The sequence below is a fragment of the Bufo gargarizans genome, chromosome 7 (assembly GCF_014858855.1).
Source record: "Bufo gargarizans isolate SCDJY-AF-19 chromosome 7, ASM1485885v1, whole genome shotgun sequence".
In the NCBI taxonomy this organism is placed as follows: domain Eukaryota; kingdom Metazoa; phylum Chordata; class Amphibia; order Anura; family Bufonidae; genus Bufo; species Bufo gargarizans.
Window position 1 is genome coordinate 182,504,685 of NC_058086.1, and position 21,125 is coordinate 182,525,809.

A 21,125-nucleotide genomic window follows, 5' to 3' on the forward strand; every position below is an offset into this window, starting at 1 on the left:
ATTACCTTCCCATTTCTGCATATCTATTGCAAGCACGGATTTCATCTTCATCAGGAGTGATAGAGGACCTAATTTCTCATAAAATGAGGACTTGATGGTTCCGATGGGGTTTATATTTATATTTGACTCTTCAATAAATGACTTGAAAAATAGATGGGAAATTGGAACAAATAAGTCCTTGTTGTTCCAGGAGCTGAAAAGTGTTTGCTTTCCCTGGAACTGACACTCCAGTGACTCTCATTTGCAGGTCTTCCATCTATTGCTGCATCAACCCAGCCAGAAAGTGCTAGAATTCAATGAGCTGTATGCTGCCAATTTGCATTGTTATGAAGGCTCTGCATCCTGTACGCACTGATATTTAACCTGAACATCACATTGTCATGTGAGCATGGAAATGAATTGTAAAAGCCACTGATCTGATATGCCTGACTGATGATCTCCAGGCTGCAATTGCTAGATATCAGCTGCTATCTTTCAGACATTGTCAGTGAGAGAGGCTCTATTGTAACGTTGCTGTAAGTGACACATCAGGAACCGCCAAGATCTGCCTGCATTTTAGTAATGCTCGAATTTCACATATAATGAAGTGAGATAAGCGTGAGCTCCATAGAAATGACATGCAAATGCTAAAATAAAAGTTTGTTTTAGGCAGCAGAATCATACACCAAAGATTCTGACTAGTTCTTGGGAACTAGTACCTGGGGTGACGGAAACTGTGGAAACAGCTTAGGCCTCGTTGTAATTGTTGATTCTTGATAGATTTATATTCCTCCTCTTGGCTCGAGATATCATCAGGTGAATGGAGCAAGATGACTAGCTACCTGTATGGGAAAAAAACACTACTTGTGTATGCTTTATGTGTCTGCGGAAGGAAGTACTGAATGTGCTGGGCCAAAAAATAAGTCTTGATTATGGATCCCTCACACATTATAGTTTATGGGTCCATGAAAATCATAGACTCAACACGATCCCACTCGTGTTTGGTCTGTGGTTATAATGGGACGTTGGTAGGAGATGCTCTGGAAATTAATTTTCAGCCTATCAGTGTACGTAGAATACAGATGACACACAGAGGGAAGAAAACGGATACACAGACCAAACATAGATCCTTTTAAGGAAAGCTTCTTAGATGAACCACTGACCATCTTGTCATGGATGTCATCAGGGCATGGACGTATAAAAGAGGCCTTAGGGTGTGGATTCTTGTTTCTGGCCTTTTTCAGACTCTGACCTTCCCTTCATTTTTGGATTAGATACTGCTGCACTCCTTTTATATTTTGCCTAGTACATATTGCCCTACTCCTGGTTCTGAAACTCAGTTTGTCCTTTGATTACATCTCTTTCTGATCCTCTGACTTGTCCTGTACCTCTCTTGGTGACAACTCTTGACTCAGTTTCTGGCTATTCTACAGCTCCCTCAGCACTCTTACCGCCAATGCCAATCGGTGACTTTTCTAGTGATCGCAATAAGTGTGCGATGGACAGTGAATACCTTCCTGCTGGTGCTAAGGATGAAAAGGGGAGAAACTCTGCACCCCTGTCTAGCCAGCAACCAAACAATTGCAACTTAAAGGGGTTGTGGGATCTGCACCAATCTCTAGAATAGAGCCTCCAAAATGAAATAGAGTACACCGTCCATGCTTGGCGTGCTCTCCATTTACTTCTATGGAAGTTGCAGAAACAGCCGAGCGAGTGCACTTGACTATTTCTGGAAATCTTATAGAAATTAATGGAGAGCACACTGCTCAAACGTGGCCACCACTCCATTCACTTCTATGGGACTGTCGGAATTAGAAGAGCCAGTGCTCGGCTATTTTCAGCAGTCCCATAGAAATGAATGAAAGTATGCTCCCGTTCACTTTGGGAGCTCTGTTCTAGAGATGGGACCCACAACTATCTGACAATTGTGGCATATCCGAGGTTTACATACTGATGACCTATTCTCTAGGTAGGTAATCAGTATCTGATCTAACATCCAGGACCCCCGTCAATCAGCTGTTTGAGAAGGCACTGGCACTTGAAGTAGTGCTGCAACCTTCTCTCAGCTTTTCCTAGGCCAAGTGACGTCACTTCATCGGTCACGTGGCCTAGGTGCAGCTCAGTCCCATTGAAGTTAATGGGGCTGAGCTGCGATACCAAGCATAGCCACTATACAGTGTACGGTGATGCGCTTGGTGAGCAGGGAGAAGGCCACAGCGGTGCCTTCTCAAGCAGCCGATTGATGTTGGTCCCAGGTGTCGGACCCCCATCGATCAGATACTGGTGACCTATACAGAGAATAATTCATCAGTATTAAAGTCTTGGAAAATCCTTTTAAGAATTGTATTGTAACCCTGCCTCTAATGATAATGAGATGACTGCTTAGAAGCAATCAGAACTTGTCAGCTTATTGTGAGGCTCAGTGGCCAGAGTGTGAGCTGCAATCTTTCAGACATTAACATTTAAGGAAAATGTTTTTAAAAATGTATGAATTTTGGCTAAAAATGTATGAATTTTATATTTTTGGGCCAAACAGTATACGTAAAAGTAAGCTTTATTTATTTATTATTTTATTTATTTACTTTTTTTATTTACTGATCTACGTATCGTAAATAAATTAACACAATAGAAAAGAGAAATGACCCCACAGCAGGATACACTATATATGTATGCTCCTTCAATGATAAAACATTCAGTAAGTGGAAAATTATACATCTTTAGGCGTTTGCAATATCATAAATTGATGTCTAACATAAAAGTATTTCATAATAAGACAAATGGCTGTTTGCTTTACTTATGAATTTATATCCCGAAGTTATTTATTCTTTAGTGGCAGCTGAAATACAGGTATCAGGGGTATGCTCCATCTATCAGGAGACGGAAGAGATTTTACTGCTGATAGATCTGGGAATGTTCATTCATCTGAAACAGTTTCAGCTTCTATTTAAATCACTTGACACTTTGGTAAAAATAGTGTGTTTAGTATATGATGTGCTATGTTCTACTTTTCCTATAAACCTGATTATTATATCTAAGTGATATTGGAAGGGATATCATGGGAAATATGGACAAGTTGGCAACTTATTTGAAAGAGCAAATTGAACAAAATTCAATCAATCCCTTTCATCAGATTCAGGCGTCTGTAATACAAATGCATTTATGTATCTTATTACTGACCCACACTCACAGCATTGCATATTCCTATGATGCTGAGTTGGGGTTTGTAAACCCACGGTCGGCCTGGGACACACATGTATAAGATACATTCACCTAAATAAATTTGTATTAGGCTTGTATGGAACTGGCAGAAGGCTGGTAAGGTAATCTAGACCACTTCCAAGTAGAGATGGCCTTGCGTTTCGCCCGGCGGTCGTTTCATGGCGAACTTTGCGTGTTCGCGATTCGCCTAACATGCGAACATATCAAGATATTCGCGCCCGCCATATTCTTTTACATTGTGAAGAACTTTGACCCATGACACATCCATCTGGTGGTACAGGACAGCCAATTGAGACATTTCAGCACATGGACATACCCCCTACCTTATAAATAATCCTGATCTGGCCACCATTTTACATTCAGTGTTTTGCCAGTGTAGGGAGAGGTTGCCGTGTGGAGCAGGGACAGGCGGGGACACCAAACGCTAGCTAATAGGGCCACAAAAGTCCTTTTAAGCACTAGTATAGGTGTGCTATCGATAGGAGTGATACACTGAGTGGTGTGATATACTTATAATATACTTTTATAATGAGTCAAAAACACATAGATCTATATAGTGATCATCTGGAATTCAGGTACCTTGGGCCTAGGGGCTTACTAGGGCCATTTTTATATAGGGTAAGGTTCCGGACGGGGTCGCTCTTATCAGGGCGGGTTGTCTTTGGTTAGGCTATCAGGGCCAGAATAGCACCCCCCTGTAGGGCAATATCAGGGACAGTTCTTTGCCCACCCTGTCCTTCAGTACCACATCATCATCTAGCCCAGCGATAGATGTTTTTTGCTTTTCCTTCCGGGATTCATGGATGTGCACTGGAACCCCCCGGATTGAGGTAGGACACATGGTTTCTGATTTAGTGCCGCCGAGCACCTATTATTGCCTACACCACATCTATGCTTTTTGCTTAACTTTAATAATTTCATTTGTTTTCATTTTGAGGGATATCTTTTCCATTCACACATCCACAAAATGGGTCCACATCCGTTCCGCAATTTTGCGGAATGGGTGCAGACCCCTTTCATTTTCAATGGGGCCAGAATGTGCTGTCTGCATCCGCATTTGTGGATCCACACTTCCGTATCTGTGCTTCCGTTTCCGCTAAAAATTAGAACATGTCCTTTTCTTGTCCGCAATTGCAGACAAGATTAGGCATTTTCTATTATAGTGCCGGAGATGTGTGGTCCACAAATTGCGGAATGCACATTGCCGGTGTCCGTGTTTGGCAGATCCACATCAACACTTACGGACGTGTGAATGGACCCTCATAGTAACATTATTAAAGGTTGCGTTTTATCTTTATGTATATTCTAATGGAATATACAATGTTATAATATTCTTTCTATGTTAGACAGTATATTATAGTGCATTTGTAGTGTGCGGCAGTTGTGTGCGGTTCTGCTGCGATACTGCAGGTATATAGAGGGACAAGCGTTATTGGGACAAATAATTTTTACTGGTCTGATATACACTCACCTAAAGAATTATTAGGAACGCCATACTAATACGGTGTTGGACCCCCTTTTGCCTTCAGAACTGCCTTAATTCTTCGTGGCATTGATTCAACAAGGTGCTGATAGCATTCTTTAGAAATGTTGGCCCATATTGATAGGATAGCATCTTGCAGTTGATGGAGATTTGAGGGATGCACATCCAGGGCACGAAGCTCCCGCTCCACCACATCCCAAAGATGCTCAATTGGGTTGAGATCTGGTGACTGTGGGGGCCATTATAGTACAGTGAACTCATTGTCATGTTCAAGAAACCATTTTTCCAGTCTTCAACAGTCCAATTTTGGTGAGCACGTGCAAATTGTAGCCTCTTTTTCCTATTTGTAGTGGAGATGAGTGGTACCCGGTGGGGTCTTCTGCTGTTGTAGCCCATCCGCCTCAAGGCTGTGCGTGTTGTGGCTTCACAAATGCTTTGCTGCATACCTCGGTTGTAACGAGTGGTTATTTCAGTCAACGTTGCTCTTCTATCAGCTTGAATCAGTCGGCCCATTCTCCTCTGACCTCTAGCATCAACAAGGCATTTTCGCCCACAGGACTGCCGCATACTGGATGTTTTTCCCTTTTCACACCATTCTTTGTAAACCCTAGAAATGGTTGTGCGTGAAAATCCCAGTAACTGGGCAGATTGTGAAATACTCAGACCGGCCCGTCTGACACCAACAACCATGCCACGCTCAAAATTGCTTAAATCACCTTTCTTTCCCATTCTGACATTCAGTGATTGCAGCAACTGCCATGTGATTGGTTGACTAGATAATCGCATTCATGAGAAATAGAACAGGTGTTCCTAATAATTCTTTAGGTGAGTGTACAAGTCGTGCCCCAAAAAACTGATTGAAGCGGGGTGTTATATACCAATATACTTTCTTTATAGTGCATTTGGCTACTGTATAGTGCATTTGTGCATGCGCGTACGCGAAAATTATATTGCCGATATTTCGCATTGAAAAAAATAATGAATGGAGATTGCAAATTTGAATAATACATCTGGTATGTCACTGTCCATGTTGTGGGACTATTTGTGCACTTCTAGTAATTATTTTTTGGCTGCAAATATCAGCTGAAGGTTTTTCAGGTTCGCCTGCCATTAAAATTAATGGGACCTGCTGCGAATCTGCTGTTCGCGAACATTTGATCGCGTTCGCGAATTGTCCCGGCAGATGTTCGTCCATCACTACTTCCAAGTTTCCCAATCAGTGTTCTTTGGATGGCCTTGGAAGTACGTAATGATTTTCCTGGGCCTCCGGGATGTGACAGGTCAACCCCCAATCGCCAGAACATGAAAAAGCTGCACATTTTTGCAAAAGCACCATTTTGCACAATAAAATTGGTGCCGTTTAGGGGTTGTACCCCAGGCTAGCCACTTTCCTAAAACGTGAGTAGTGTATGGGTAGGGGTGGCACCAAAATCATTGGAAAAGAAAGTAGAAATATGAGTTAGTCTCTTGAGTTTATGATCTAGTATTTTCCAAGCAGAGTTCCCTGACTTCTCCAGAAGACAACGTCAGGATGACTCATACTCAAAAATGGCAAAGCAGTCAACAGATCTGAGGAAGAATAATACAAGGATTTGTCTGATGAATTTGCTTAGACTATCAGCAAGGTAATTAAAAGGTGTCTGGTCTGTCATCTGTTTACCTACTCATTAGAAGGACATGGTTTCCATGTAGATGCCACAGGGTTGCTTACCACTAATTGCAGGGTTTCCCGCCAAGTTATGGTGAAGCTCATAAAAAATATGTACTCCACAAGTCCTTGCCAAGAAAAAAATTGTAATTTGTAGCAAAATATCACATGGCATGCTATGTTACCAACCGAACCCTCTACAAGGAAACCTGGCCTAATATTTTTACAATTGTCAATATAGAAAAACATATAAATTCTTTATAGTTGTCAACGGTCCTGGGAAAAGGATAGGACAACCACAAATTGGTTGAGAAGGGGGCCGGGTTTGTGCAAATGTACCCTAAGGGGAGCAGTTTATGGAAATTGGAAATTGCATGGAGATTTGGTCTGTGGTCTGTGTTTTTTGGGGCAGAACTTAAGAATCCCGTGGGCCGGTTTTAGTGGGGTTGTGCAAGAATGGGGGGGGGGAGTTTGGCAAATCACCCCCCTTCAGGGGAGCTTACTTATCTGCTTTTTGACACTGGCTTCCCGCTCTTTCTCCTCGAAGCCTGCTCTGCTATGCTGGGCCCCCTCACTGAAAATATGACGTGGTTGCTGCCAATCACCGGCCGCAGCGGTGACCAGCTCATGACACACGGTCACATGACACAAGGGGATCTGGTTACCTCTGCAGACAATGATTGGCTGCAGGTGATGTCTAATAGGATGTTGATATGATATCTATGATATCAAGGGAGCCCAGAGGAGCATCGCAGGTCGGGAGGAGGAAGGGCAGGGAGCAAGCACTGGGAAGCAGGTACTGTAAATAAGCTTCCCTTTACAGGTCTGGCCAGGTGGGACAACCCCTCCTCCCCTATTCTTGCACAATCCCTTTAAAGGTCCTAGGATATTTAGGCATTTAGAAAGTATGAGGGAACATTTACTACAGCTGAATTATTACAGTATGAATTAAAGTGTTGTGGAATTTTATCAATGTTTTTATGCCAGTTTTTACTTGCAAGACGTGGCAGTATTAATACAGTGTCCCTATGATACACATGACCCTAGGATTTATCACATTTCACCTGAGCCTCAACACACGGTAAAATAAAACCAGAGAGCCACTATCACTTAGAAATAGTAAAATATTATCTGACAGCTCTTGTAAGTATATCTTCGGTCCCACTAGGCAATTTAATCACAAGATTTCAAGTTGTTTTTTGTGTCTATAAAGCTTAAATGATTCAAAAACATTTCATTAAAAGGGAAACTTATCACTGTCCTCTGTCCGTGCTTTTTTGTGATCATACATATTTTTTTTTCAAAGTAAGGAACATAAAAAAAAGATACTAAATAGCAAGGGGCAATTTAGCTGGTTAGAAAATCCCCGAGCTTAATAGCTGTCACCGGTTACCATGGCAACCCGCTGGCCCAAACAAGATAAAAGGAAAAGTAGATGTGCAATCGGGTGATACATGAAAGTTGCGAAGAATTATTGTACAAGCTGAAACTCCAGACATAATTGCCACAGATGCTTCAAATGGGTGATAGTGAGGAACATGATTAAGGCAAGAGACATTTGCCTTAATGTGACAAAACAAATTCCAAATCAGTCCTGTGCTATGAGTAATTTTCTTTTAATGAGGACACTTAATTGGGTGTTTTAATTAATGGATTTTTCTTCATTTTTTTGAACTTGAGGTCTGGCATTAAGATGGGGTAGGGAGATACAGTGATCTCATCTTTTCTGATATGTCTTCACGGCTTTTTGATAACCCTACCATCTCAGGATATTAAGTTAAAGGGATTGTTTGACCTAGGAGCCAAAAACCTCAATGGTCTGAATCTGTGGCCAATTAAAAATACCTCACCTGTCCACAGGGTCATTATTCCTGTGTTCACTGCAGCTTCTAGTTCCCTCCAGGCTGGAAGTAGTTTGATCCAGAGACTGCTGTGGCCAATCGCTAGCTTCAGTGGTCACATGTGCTGAAACGGTATGTCACTAGCACATCATTAGCAATGATGTGCTGTTCCAACACATGTGACCACTGATGGGCAGCAGTGGTCATGGAACTGGACATTTTTCAGTCCGACAGGGATCAGAAGCAGTGGAGAATGGGGCAGTGACACGGGTATGGCCATTTAAATCATACTTGCTAACTCTTCCGGAATGTCTGAAAGGCTCCCGGAAATAGTGGTGACTTCCAGGACTCCTGGAGGAGCTCCAGCTCCGCACAGCTCACGGAGAGTTGCTTTTTCCAGCATTCCAACAGCTCTAACTGTATGTGGCACCGGGATCCTGTGTCATTAGATGGAGCCTTGGTGCCCATACTGTAAGTGCTCTAGAGCAGAATGTGTCACAAAAAGGGATGCGCCTAGTCGCAAGAAGGGGCTGGCCTAGGAAAAATAAAAATATCCATGCACTAAAAATATTTGACATGGCGGGAAATGCATCACACTCAATCACCCCCCACTTGCCAACTATTAAAAGGTTGGCAAGTATGCTTTACAGTGGCCTTTCTGATGAAAAATTGCCATTAATTCTTCTTTGATGCACTTTTTACTTTCTATTGGTCTAGGTAATTGAACAGAATGTACATATGTATGGGGAGGAAAAACTGTCAATAGAAGGAGCATTCACCTGAGAACTATTCAAGTTTTATGGCTAGCTTTAGTTTCCTTTACTTTCTTAAACTCTCTTCTGAGACTTTAACCCCTTAAGGACTCAGCCCTATTTCACCTTAAGGACTTGGCCATTTTTTGCAAATCTGACCAGTGTCCCTTTAAGTGCTCATAACTTTAAAACGCTTTGACTTACCCAGGCCGTTCTGAGATTGTTTTTTCTTCACATATTGTACTTCATGACACTGCTAAAATTGGGTCAAAAAAGTTAATTTTTTTGCACAAAAAAATAAAAATTTTACCAAAAATTTTGAAAAATTAGCAAATTTCAAAGTTTCAGTTTCTCTACTTCTGTAATACATAGTAATACCCCCAAAAATTGTGATGGCTTTACATTCCCCATATGTCTACTTCATGTTTGTAGCATTTTGGGAATGATATTTTATTTTTTGGGGATGTTACAAGGCTTAGAAGTTTAGAAGCAAATTTTGAAATTTTTCAGAAATCTTCAAAATCCCACTTTTTATGGACCAGTTCAGGTTTGAAGTCATATTGTGGGGCTTAGATAATAGAAACCTCCCAAAAATGACCCCATTCTAGAAACTACACCCCTCAAGGTATTCAAAACTGTTTTTTCAAACTTTATTAACCCTTTAGGTCTTCCACAAGAGTTAATGGCAGATGGAGAAACAATTTAGAAATTTCTATTTTTGCGAAAATTTTCCAATATAATAAATTTTTTCCAGGAGTAAAACAAGGGTTAACTGCCAAACAAAACTCAAAATGGGTTGCCCTGATTCTGCAACAGGCCGAACAAGAGCACATAGAAGGAGGGGAACACCATGTGGGTTTTGGAAGGCAGATTTTGCTGGACTGTTTTTGTTTATACCATGTCCCATTTGAAGCCCCCTGTTGCACCCCTAGAATAGAAATTTCAAAAAAGTGACTCCATCTAAGAAAGTACACCCCTCAAGGTATTCAAAACTGGGTTTACAAACTTTGTTAACCCTTTAGGTGTTCCACAAGAGTTAATGGCAGATGGAGAAACAATTTAGAAATTTCTATTTTTTGGAAAATTTTCCAATATAATCAATTTTTTCCAGGAGTAAAACAAGGGTTAACTGCCAAACAAAACTCAAAATGGGTTGCCCTGATTCTGTAGTTTGCAGAAACACCCCATATGTGGTCGTAAACTACTGTTTGGCCGAACGGGAGGACATAGAAGGAGGGGAACGCCATATGGGTTTTGGAAGGCAGATTTTGCAGGACTGGTTTTGTTTATACCATGTCCCATTTGAAGCACCCCTAGAATAGAAATTTCAAAAAAGTGACTCCATCTAAGAAAGTACACCCCTCAAGGTATTCAAAACTGGGTTTTCAAACTTTGTTAATCCTTCAGGTGTTCCACAAGAGTTAATGGCAGATGGAGAAACAATTTAGAAATTTCTATTTTTTGGAAAATTTTCCAATATAATCAATTTTTTCCAGGAGTAAAACAAGGGTTAACTGCCAAACAAAACTCAAAATGGGTTGCCCTGATTCTGTAGTTTGCAGAAACACCCCATATGTGGTCGTAAACTACTGTTTGGCCGAACGGGAGGACATAGAAGGAGGGGAACGCCATATGGGTTTTGGAAGGCAGATTTTGCAGGACTGGTTTTGTTTATACCATGTCCCATTTGAAGCCCCCTGTTGCACCCCTAGAATAGAAATTTCAAAAAAGTGACTCCATCTAAGAAAGTACACCCCTCAAGGTATTCAAAACTGGGTTTTCAAACTTTGTTAACCCTTTAGGTGTTCCACAAGAGTTAATGGCAGATGGAGAAACAATTTAGAAATTTCTATTTTTTGGAAAATTTTCCAATATAATCAATTTTTTCCAGGAGTAAAACAAGGGTTAACTGCCAAACAAAACTCAAAATGGGTTGCCCTGATTCTGTAGTTTACAGAAACACCCCATATGTGGTCGTAAACTACTGTTTGGCCAAACGGCAGGACATAGAAGGAGGGGAACACCATATGGGTTTTGGAAGGCAGATTTTGCAGGACTGGTTTTGTTTATACCATGTCCCATTTGAAGCCCCCTGTTGCACCCCTAGAATAGAAATTTCAAAAAAGTGACTCTATCTAAGAAAGTACACCCCTCAAGGTATTCAAAACTGGGTTTACAAACTTTGTTAACCCTTTAGGTGTTCCACAAGAGTTAATGGCAGATGGAGAAACAATTTTGAAATTTCAATTTTTTGGAAAATTTTCCATTTTAACCCTTCCTTTATTACTGGAAAAAAATGGGTTAACAGCCAAACAAAATGGGTTGCCCTGATTCTGTAGTTTGCAGAAACACCCCATATGTGGTCGTAAATTACTATTTGGCTAAACGGCAGGACATAGAAGGAGGGGAACGTCATATGGTTTTTGGAAGGCAGATTTTGCTGGACTGGTTTATTTACACCATGTACCCTTTCAAGCCCCCTGATGCACCCCTAGAGTAGAAACTCCATTAAAGTGACCCCATCTAGGAAACTACGGGATAAGGTGGTTGTTGTTTTGGGACTATTTTAGGGGTAAATATGATTTTTGGTTGCTCTATATTACTCTTTTTTGAGGCAATGTAACAAAAAAATTAAATTCTAAAAATGTTTCTACATTCGCTATTTAGTTTTGTGGAACACCTAAAGGGTTAACATAGTTTGTAAAGTAACTTTTGAATACCTTGAGAGGTGTAGTTTCTTACATGGGGTCACTTTTTTGGAGTTTCTAGTCTAGGCTACATCAGGGGGGCTTCTAATGGGACATGGTGTCAAAAATAAAACTGTCCATCAAAATCTGCCTTCCAGAAACCGTATGGAGTTCCCTTCGTTTTATGCCCTGCCGTGCGGCTATATACCCATTTACGACCACATATGGGGTGTTTCTGCAAACTACAGAATCAGGGCCATAAATATTGAGTTTTGTTTGGCTGTTAACCCTTGCTTTATTACCGGCAAAAAGGATTCAAATTGAAATTTTGCCCAAAAATTGGTGTTTTGGCACCGTTTTTGTTTTATATTTTTAACACCGTTCATCCGAGGCGTTTGGTCAAAAGTTATTTTTATAGCGACGACTTTTACGCACACGACGATGCCCAATATGTATGGCTCTCAGACTTTGGAGACACTAAGCAGGCATCCTAAAAACTGCGGCCCTCCAGATGTTGTAAAACTACAATTCCCACCATGCCCTGCTGATGGCTGTAGGTTGTCTGGGCATGCTGGGAGTTATAGTTTTACAACATCTGGAGGGCCGCAGTTTGAGGATGCCTGCTCTAAAACTAATATTTTTTGGGGGAAAAAAATAGTTTCTGTGTCTCCAAAGTCTAAGAGCCATAGTGTTTTATGTTCTCTAGTGGACTGTTGGGGATTATAAAAATGTAGTACTCCATGGAAGTGTGATACTCCCTGAAGCAATCGATAACACAGAGGCCCGGATGATCGGGGCACGTGTCACATTGAGTAGTGGTGTCCTTCCGTATCTCCTCTTGTGACACACTCTGCATCTTTTTTGGGTTCGTCCCTTCTTTCCAGTATGGGGGACCACACCTGGAAAGCGTTGGCCAGGGACGATCCGGGCGCCTCCAGTTCCCGAGGTACTCCGGTCTGCTCTTTCCCGGTCCGAAAAGATCAGGTCTTTGAGGACTGCCTCATAGAACTGGAGGAATGTCCCTGTGCTGCCAGCGCTTCGGGATAGTACAAAAGAGTTGTACATGGCAACCTGTACCAAGTAGACCGCAACTTTTTTGTACCATGCCCGGGTTTTGCGCATGGCGTTATATGGCTTGAGGACTTGATCAGAGAGATCAACTCCTCCCATATACCGATTGTAGTCGACGATACAATCGGGCTTGAGGACCGTTGCCGTGGTACCTCGCACAGAGACTGGGGTGGTGCTGTTACCGTGGATTGTGGACAGCATAAGGACATCCCTCTTGTCCTTATACCTGACCAGCAACAAGTGGTAGGGGGCAAGTGGCAGGGGGGGGTCTGGGGTCTGATAGATGGAGCAAAGAAAGTTTTGTGTAAAAGTTTTTTTTTATTTATTTTTTTCCTAACTAACTTTTCCCTTCTTTCCCTTCCTAATGGTGCCTCTCCCTCACTGACCCTAACCTACCTGGGTGGCGATGGGTGCAGGAGGGTGATGGATGCCGATTAGGGGGACGCAGGAGCTGGTGCTGAACGGTGCTGCACGGTCAGGGTGCTGGACAGGAAGAGGAGGGGAGAGAGGAGCGCAGGAAGTTTGAATCTCGCGCCTCTCTCCCCTGCACCAATCAGCACCCTGGACAGCAGTGTTCAGCACCAGGGCCAGCTCCGCCTCTGCAAAGCTTCGCACTGCGATTGGTGGTGTGTAATCACGCCACCGATCGCAGTGTTTTTCCGGTTCATCGGGTCACAGGACACCCGAATGGACCGGAAACGCAGAAAACTGCAGGTCTGAATTGACCTGCGGTTTTCTGCGATCGTCGATACGGGGGGGGGGGGGTCAAATGACCCCCCCCCCTGCGTTGTTACGGGATGCCGGCTGAATGATTTCAGCCAGCATCCCGTTCCGATTAACCTCCGCGGCGCCGGAATCGCGAATTAAAGCCATGATGTACCGGTACGTCATGGGTCCTTAAGGATTCGGGATCCATGCCGTACCGGTACGTCATGGGTCCCTAAGGGTTTAAAGGGGTCACCTATGAGTGATCAACCCCAGTGGTTTTAAGTTAACTTGTGGCCAATTAAAAATGAATCTACTCACCTGTCTCTCTATCTATATACAGTGCTCAGCATAAATGAGTAGACCCCCTTTGAAAAGTAAGATTTTAATCATTATCTCACTGAATACAAGAGCAATGTACTAAATATTGACAGGTGAATAATGTAACGTAGGTCTAGGTAATACAAAAATGAATACATCCTACATCAAAAACTACTACATCTAGTATTCTGTATGACCTCCATAATTTTGAAGGACAGCACCAAGTCTTCTAGGTATGGAATGAACAAGTTGACGACATATTGCAAGATCTATTTCCCGTCTTCAAGAACAATCTCTTTTAGAGCCTGGTGTCACAACCAGACATCTGAGAAGCTCTGACAGATGCCTTTCAGAACCTCCTCCTTGAGCTTTCTTTGTTTTGGTTTTCAGTTCCTCATCTCGTTAGCCTCTCTCAGCTGTCTTGTAGTTGGACTGATTGCATCCCTTTAAATTCCTCCCCATAATGCATTAGTGTGCGGTTTATACAACTTCCTGGAGTGTGTGTGCATGCTGATCCTATTTCCCAGTCTTCTACAAGATAAGTGTTGTACATTCATTTGTGATTTTATGATTGCTGGATCCCAGGTGACCTGACTCCCTCCGTGTCTAGTGTAGGGAGCCGGTGGTCGTGTCCCCTCACTATTGTAGGGTGTTCAGGTGTTATATAGTCGAGGTACGAGGATATGCGATCATCCACCATTGGGGTGTTCGCATAGGCTGAGCAGTCAGGGAGAGTGCCAGGTCTTATGCAGGGGTCTCCCTTTTGTTCCCTAGTTTTGGATCCAGTGAGTCATATATTCATTTTGCATTGTCTTGTTTCCTGTACACCTTCCGTGACACCTGGATGCTGGATGGAGTGTGATGCTCAACTTGTCTCTTCAGAATTCCCCATAGGTGTTCCATTGGGTTCAGATTAGGTGACATACTTGGCGACTGAATCACTTTCACCCTGTTCTTCTTCAGAAATGGAACAATAGTCTTGGATGTGTGTTTTGGATCATTATCATATTGGAAAAGTAAACGATAACTAAGGGAACAGAGTGATGGTAGCATCTTCTCTTTCAGTATACAGCAGTACATCTTGTGAATTCATGATACCATTATTGAAATGCAGCACCTCGTCACTAGCTCCACATAAGGACACCATGTTTTACTGTAGATACCATGCCTTTTTCTTTGTATTCCTCACCTTTGCCACACCATACAGTTTTGAAGCCATCAGTTTCAAAAACATTTATCTTAGTCCTTATGTTTTTCAGCATGGGCCCTGGCAAATTGTAGGCAGCCTTTTTTGTGCATGGGCTTCCTTCATGTACGATATCCATGCATGTCATTTCTCTGAAGTGTATGCTATATTTTGTGTCACGGGAAACATTCACCCCAGTTTGGCTTTCTACCTCTTTAGTTAACCGCAGTGAACATACATGGCGATTTTCTTCTACCCTTCTCATTAGAAGACGCTCCCGTTTCGGTGTTAGCTTTTGTGGACGGCCTGGACACCTCTGAGAGATGATTGCAGTTCCATCTTTTTTAAATGTTTGTATAACTTTTGCTACAGTATTCGGACTGATAAGTAAAGCTTTGCTGATCTTCTTGTAGCCTCCATCTTTCTTGTGTAAAGAAATGCTTGTCCTTCTTGTGACATTTCTCTTCCACGTGGTGCCATTGCTGACAGCATAAAATGGGAAGGGGTTTTCTTTGGCCTGGACACCTGTTTAATGAATAATTAGACTCATCTGGTGTTGAATTCTTGTTCATCAGAACTTTATCTTTGCTCCTATAACTTTCATTGGGGTGTACTCATTATTTTTTTGCAACATGGTCTTGAATTCATTTGTTAGGATAACTTTTATGTGTGTGCAAATGAACAAATATTATTTGCAATCAGTGGCCCACATTTGTGGGAGTATTTTTTAGTATTGTATCCCATAGAATATGTTGATTCTGAAAGGAATCTGTTGGGGTGTACTCATTTATGCTGAGCATTGTATATATATTTTGTCCTTCATTACAAAAGTACTTTTTCTATTCTATCCCTACTTGAGACTGATCATTTATCTCTTTATCTCTTCACGTGTAAAACTGACGCTGGCAGTTAGGCATGGAGCGTTCCGGCCTCCTCGTTACTCTCCACTATGTATATTAATGTGGGAATAAATCAAAGTGCATATCAATTTTATTTATTTTTTTAACTTTTTTGAATCAAATTATATTTGCTTTTGGCAATGATTGCATCTTTTATATTCATGGCATGAAGGGAAGAAATGCAGATTCATTGGTGGTATTGTTTGGCTTATTGCTTTCCCTCTTGTCATAAATTGTGGTGTTTTTCCCGTGAATGCCTTGTAAAGTGATAGAAGGAACGATATTATTTCCAAGTGTATTCATGTTCTCGCGCTTTGTGCTCCGGTGATTGCCATCATTTCAGCTTCACAGTAAAACACAGAATCATCGGCAAACTACAATTTATGGTACAGTTTGAGACTGTTTACCTCTCCCGTGCAGTTCAATTCTGATTGCAATTTACTGTCATTGTTTGTCCTATGGGAGTACTTACATTGCGGAGAAAGGGCTAAATCTCTCAAAGCAAAAGGATCAGAGAGGACAAATGTGCTTTCTTAATGGAGATGAAACGCCTAACAACATACTTTATTTTTATAAAAATTCATTCCCTTCTCCCATATGCTCTGCTAAAAAGCCAGATTGAAAAGTAGACAATGGGGATTATGTCATGGCCAAAATAACTTGTAGTAGAAATTATGCTGTATATCTCATACACAGCAAAAGTCTTCATTCCTTTAGGTCAGAGAAGCACCTTCAATGGAGGCAGGCCCCACAACTGCTATGGGGCATGGAAGGTTCAACTCGCTTTTTCTTTCTATTCCCATTGTAAAAACTCTGCATTTTTATGCAGTCACCACTAGGGGGAGCTCAAAACAAATCGATAATTAGTTATTGTAGGAAGAACGGGGGCTCAATGCACTGACTGATGCGACCAGTGATTGGCTGAGTGGCTATTTTCAGCCATTTTCTATGTGTTGAGCCAGGATCAGGCAGTGAAGAGCAGCAGAGACCAGAGCAGTGGATAATTTTTTAATTTATCTTTTTCAAAACAACTTTTCTCCCACTGGAATACCACTTTAACAGCTATAACCAGGACATTATAGTTTTAGCTTTATCAAAAAATACACACCAATCACTGTATACATAACCACCAGTGTGTTAGTGCGGGTTACAATGGACAATAGGATATGCTGTAGGTTATCTTGGGCCACCACTAATGTATGCTATACTAATGAGTTACCTGAAAGTGCAAATCGTATAATGCCTCTTTTTTCACATAACCAGCTAAATGTACCTTCTTCCATTGAGTCATCCTAATTCAGATATTCCAACTCTTGCTTTCTCTAAACTTAGAGTCTGGTGTCAGCTTCTGCTAAACACCAAAACATCACTTACCATGCCACAAACTATACTTCAAGGTCACCAAGCTCTAAACGTTGCCCATGCCATACATTTTGTATAGCTGTCAACAAATAGCTGTTCCTTGTAACCTTCCCTTCATCTCCATATATAACATGCATATGCTCTTGGAGAGATGAGGGAGATAAACCATAGCCAGGCACCGGTGGAGGTGGCTTAAAAGGATCAAGAATGTTGAAATCTAATGAAGCCAATTCTTCTTTTCCCTGACATCTGATGTTGGGGGAGATCCAGAACCCCACTACATATCAGATGGTTGGCCAGCCCTGCCGAATATAGTATGTTCGACTGTGTTTGGTAAGGCAATGCACCATCAGCTCATGCATCAAACCAGCTCATCCAAAATGCTGGCATATGAAGCTAATATACAGTAGGTAGAGTTATTGTCTGCTTTTCTCTTGCAGGTGAAGCCTTCAAATTTATGCATCTAAAAATCTTTGTATTTTACATTCATGTTTGCTAGCACTGCTGAGTTCTTTTATGTTGGAAGTTGAATTCCAGCAGGTTTAATGAGGCGTAAATCCCTTGCTATCCTGTGCAAGATTGAACTAGAACTGAGAGAATCATGATATTACAAGGTACTGCTCTGCCGGCCTCTCATATTCCCCTAATACAAGGTGTCCATAATTCTGTAGTGACAGATTTTTGTGGAATCTACAATGTAACCAGTTGACAAACATGTCCCCTGACCTAAGAAATTGCATTTTGTGGCTCTGGCACTCGTTACATTGACCTCATGTACAACATCCTACTATTCCAATATAGCCACATTTCAGTTTTGTGCTAGCAAAGATATGTTTTTTTTTACCCCTGGATCTAGTTGCAGTAAAGTATGTAAAGTTCAGCTCTCAGTCATCTCCCATAAGCTCAAAATAGGTTAAAACTCAGTTATAATCCCCGATGAGAAGACCTCAGCAGGGTCCAAACATGAAAACAAAGGTTTAAGAATGGTTTAGCGCTAGGATATAGAATCATCTTATGATCAGTGGGGGTTGGCTGACTTCTGGGACCTCTGTCGACCCTTCTTCAGTTTATTCTGAACAGCGTTGCTCCTGTTTCCCAGCTTCAATAGGAAAGTAATAATGGAAATGGAGCTGTGTGGTCACATCATTCTGAGGATCAGTGGGGTGAGAACCCCTACCACTTTGGAATTTATTATAGAACCTAAAAATCTGTTATATTACCAATTTAACTAATTTCAGTTGCATGTACTGTATGCAACATCTGGACCGATCTGTAAGCTTGTTGCCAACTACACTTCTGCCCAGATGTTTATACCATGTTTGAGTCTTCTGAGATACATTTTAGAAGTATATAGTGCCATACATTGCTCATAAGACCATATTGTACATAAAAAACTTGAGGCATACATTTTTTTTATTACATCTCTACTTTGATATTCTATAGTTGCAAAACTACAACTCCCAGCATACCCTGGCTGGCTACAGCTATCAGCCTACAGCTGGGTATGGTGGGAATTGTAGTTTTACAACGGCTGGAGAGCCACAGGTTGGCCATCCCTGCTCTTGGTCACTCTGGTAGGGCTGTATTGAACTTCTATTAAACAGCGGGTGGATGGAATCGCCAATGTGCAGGAATTAAGCCAAAGTTATCCGTTCCCTGTGTTCTCGTAATCAACTGGTAGCACAAAAAGTCTGACCCAAACTAATTATGTTTTGACCCCCGCTGATCAGATACTGACATATCTTAAAGATATAAACCACACAGAAAACCCCATTTAAAGGATTATTGACTTTTCCATGGAATTCTTTTCTCTGAAAATTTCATTCGGAGCTTATGTTCTTGACAAGGACACATAACTGGTTTAATCTGGATGACACCTAAGAGTTGATTTCAGCAAATAGGCAATTGCTCATCCCACCCACCTAATTTGGCAAATTACAACAGGAAGAATATTAATCACAACATAAACTGTGTCATGGATAAGTACCGAAGACAAAGAGCTGTTGTGTAATTAGGATCCGAACAATTCCGAACAATCTTTAAATAAACTTGAAAGAATCTATTTGTATTCCGCCAGCACCCAATAGAAATATAATAATGCAAATGAATGTAAACAAATATTCTGGAAAACCTTTAATTTTGTTGGCAACAATTAACAATTATAGGCAATTGTCTCTTCTATTATGGCAGATTCTGTCATTTACAGCTATTTATGGCAGCAATTAGTTGATTCACCGTAATTTTCTTCCACCCACGACCAGTTTACATATCAACCCTCAAACGCCATAGATATCTGGGGATTATTGCATTTTTAATTTTGCTTCCAGTTAAATATATAGAACAACAATCAGAACTAAGTACATGAAGAACTTTTTGTTACCTTTAAGTTAAACAAAACCTAAGCAACAAATACCCCAAAAATATTCACAGGTCAGAATAACATTCATCGTCTCGATTCTATCCACTTATTATGCAGTATTATGAAGTATTATGGTAATTTTCTATTACTTGTCTAGTTTCAACACATTCCACAGAGAATGTCCTCACATACTGTAAATCCTTCCCTGTCACCAATGAGGTTTACAATCTAATCTCAAACTTTTTAGGTGGGTCATACACATTAGAAAGCTCATTCTGCTGACAAATCACCTCTTCTAAATCCATACGCAAGTCAAGTGCTATTCTCAGCTTCAATTCTGCTGTCCCAGTGAGATGAATAGATCATCTGCGCTTGCATAATCATTACTACATTCACTTGAGGTACTCAAGAACCCCTGTTCCAGTGATTGGTTGGAGTCCCAGAGGTCAGACCCCATTGATCAGATACTTATGATTTATCCCAGGTTTAAAGCTTACCTGACTTTTCAAAAAAGTTTGCATAATGGCTATGCTTCTTTGTTCAATTATAATTGTGAAGGAACAGGTCTTTTTTTACCTTCCCTAGATGTATTTCTCTTAGAAGCAGGAGACATCTCCATTCTGTTAAATCTGCCAGCACTGTACTGATGTGACGTCCTTTCCCTTTTTGGGCTTCCCTAATGTCTTTATCAGTCTAATTATTCCTCTCTTCAGCTGCACAACTAGATGTAATTCTCTTAGAAGCAGGAGACATCTCCCTTCAGTGGAATCTGCCAGCACTGTACTGCTGTGATGTCATTTTCCTTTTTGTGCTTCCCTAATGTCTTTTTCAGACTAATTATTCCCTTCTTGAGCTGCACAGCTAGATGTATTTCTCTTAGAAGCAGGAGACATCTCCATTCTGTGGAATATGCCAGGACTGTACTGCTATGACATTCTTTCCCTCACTTCCCACTGTTTTCAGCTCTGTCACTAACAGAACAGACAAGGAGGGGGATATTACACATATAGGCAGAAGCAGTTCTTTTATCGGGCTTAGGATCTCAGCTAGTTCAGACACGGCCCCATTTCCTCTCTGCTGTCTTCTGTGTCTCAGTTACTAGAGACGGATTTTGCCTGAAAACAGGCAGTAGAAGACAAATTAGATGGAAGTGAGACCCCTAGTGGCCATGCCTTTATAGCTTTTTTCAGGTGGATGCAAACATGTTTTTTAAATGAAGTTTTTTAGAAATTTGCTAGTTACACCATTCTCTATTAAATGAAATGAAATTGTGTAAAACGCCAGAGACTCTTTAAAGTAAATGGGGTTGAAATGAAGTGATATGATATGCTGTGTTGGATATGAAATATGATGTGTTACCTATTTGCTGTGAGGGTCTTGTACTACTGGGAAATGCAAGCTACAAGTAGAGACGAGTACTACGAGAAGAGTACTTCAAAAACAGGTACTGCACTAGGAGGATAAAATGTGGAGTGTGCACAGGCTCTGGATATTGATGTTTATTAGTGGAAAGTGTCACAGTCAGCTTCTGATTACATACAACTACTCTGGGAGAGTCATTTACCTTGGCCAGGATGGATTGAGCATTGCTAATGAGCCACACTGGGGGTAAG

General features: G+C 41.3%; 1 protein-coding gene across 1 annotated transcript in view; it reads right to left on the reverse strand.

Moving 5' to 3' along the window:
• The window catches only part of LOC122944238 (voltage-dependent calcium channel subunit alpha-2/delta-3-like), a 448,666-nt gene that overhangs the window by 174,092 nt on the left and 253,449 nt on the right, over nt 1–21,125 (reverse strand). The gene's annotated exons all lie outside the window — the stretch shown is intronic.